This window comes from Camelina sativa, chromosome 5, assembly GCF_000633955.1.
Source record: "Camelina sativa cultivar DH55 chromosome 5, Cs, whole genome shotgun sequence".
NCBI lineage: Eukaryota > Viridiplantae > Streptophyta > Magnoliopsida > Brassicales > Brassicaceae > Camelina > Camelina sativa.
Window position 1 is genome coordinate 10,539,639 of NC_025689.1, and position 2,372 is coordinate 10,542,010.

Consider the following 2,372-nt stretch of genomic DNA (forward strand, 5'->3'; position numbering starts at 1 on the left):
TAACACCCTTTTATTTCATACCTCTATGTCTTACACCTCTTTGTTGTATCTCCATGTTTCTCATCTATTAATTTTGACACCTTAACCCACTTTTTTGTGTCAACTTTTAATCCAACGGATGAGATTGGTTCCAGTTTTAATCCAACAGTTTAAATTTATTAATCGTGTCTTTTGTCGCACCCCCATCTTTCAAAATCTCACCTCTTAGTCTTTGCATCTCTTTGTTGTACCTCCTGATTTCAAAAATCACATCCATTCATTATTACACCTTTTAAATCACACTTCTTAGTCTTTGCATCTCTTTGTTGTACCTCCTGGTTTCAAAAATCACATCCATTAATTTTTACACCTTTTAATTTCACACCTCTATGTGTTACACCTCTTTGTTGTACCTCTATGTCTTACACCTCTTTGTTGTACCTATTATTCATGTCTTTTCATTACACCCCAATCTTTCAAAAATCACACCTCTTAATTGTAACACCCNGGTCTCATCGGAGGGTTTTCCATATGAGTTGGTGTACTCGAATTTGGATTTTGTTTTCTGGAGGGATGCCTCTCAATAGAGTGATCCTGATCAATTTCTTAAATTACCATTAATTTTATGGGCAATCTGGAAGGCCATAAATAAAAAAGTTTTTCAAGGTTTAGAGATCAAGACGAATGATATAATTTCTCAGGCTTTAGGCGATAAGTTAGTCTGGGAAGAGACGCTCTCTTTTACGTTGGTCATATCACCTCCATCTCCGTCTTCAGATGTCCAGGTGTCGTCACCTTGTTGTCAGATTGATGGTTCTTGGAAAACAACCAATGTTCATTCATGATTGGGCTGGTGGTGTTGCATTGGTGAGGAGCGAACCTTGTTGTTGGGGGCCAAGTGTCTAAGACAGAGCCCCTCCCCCTACATTCAGAGTTAGAAGCGTTGTTGTGGGCCATGGAGAGGATAAGTGTTGCAGGGATCGCTTATCAACATTTCGAGGTTGATTGTGCTAAGTGTTGCAGGGATCGCTTGTCAAACCCTGAAGATTGATCGTTCTTCTCCAACCTGTTCGATGAGTTTAACTCGCTGGAGTCCTTTCCACTATTCTTCATCTCTTGGATCCCGCATGCGTCAAATATGAAGGCAGATTGTCTTGCCCGTGCTTTGCGTTCTCTTATCTCTAAAGTTTCTTTTGTAAATTCCTTCCCTCCAGCTTGGACAACTAACCGAGAAATTTCCTTTTAATTTATTATTTGGTTGAAAAATAAAAAGTAAATAGATACATTTTTATTTAAAGAAAATAATTGTAGATGGTTCAAAGTTATTAAAATAAAATAAAATTTAACAAATAATATATATTTATTTTTTCGTCAGTAAAACAATGTATAAAAGTAATGAGATAAACTTTTAGTTATAAAGTGAAGTAGTCTTAGAGCAGTGGCAGGAGGTAAGCTCATTTGCAGAAGGCACCATTACACCAGGGATCGAGTCCTACTTCATACGAATGTAGGAATTTGGCTAATGGGCCGGCCAGTTGTGGCCCAATGGTTGACAAACAAAAAACTTTTGGTTATAGAAAATAGTTGTTTTTTTCTTGCTATAATACACTAATGTATATCCATTTACAAATCTACTATCTACTTTACTAATAAAAGTATATTTGTACACACAAATATATTTTACTGTTAAAATCTAATTTTTACTCTTAAAATATAATCTTTAATATTTACTACTACCAACAAATTGTTTTTATGAACACATTAAATAATCTATTATATGTCTCTTCACTTTAACATTTTTATAGTTACAAAAACGTATATGTTAATCTTACAAACTCTTATCTTAAATATTACAATAGCAGTTTTTTTGAATAAATTATTTGATTGGTGAAAAAGATATAAGACGATCTATTTTTTTATTTTTTTTACTTCATCAATCTTTTTTTTATGTAAAGGTGAGTATTTACATTTTTCTAAATTTTAAAGCTGTTTAAATTTTTTTAATTTCCTTATAATTGTCTTTTAATATTTTTAAAACTGTGTTTGTTTTATATTTGGAAGTTTACAAAGATTTTTTTTTCTTTAAAAGATTCTAAATAAAATTATATTTTTCTTTCTCTATTTTACTTTTATATAAAACTTTTTTATAGTAGATTTTGAATTTTTACATTTTTATTTTTAAAATTTTTAATAAATTTAGAATTGACATGTGTCAACATTTAAATGATACAATTGACACATGTCACGATCTTGTTAATGAGTAATTTTGACATCAAACTTTATACAATAAAATATATATACATAAAATATATATACAGATATATATGTATATATACTAATGTTAATCATTCACGTATCTGCAATGTTGATTTTGACGCACTTTTTTTTTTTTT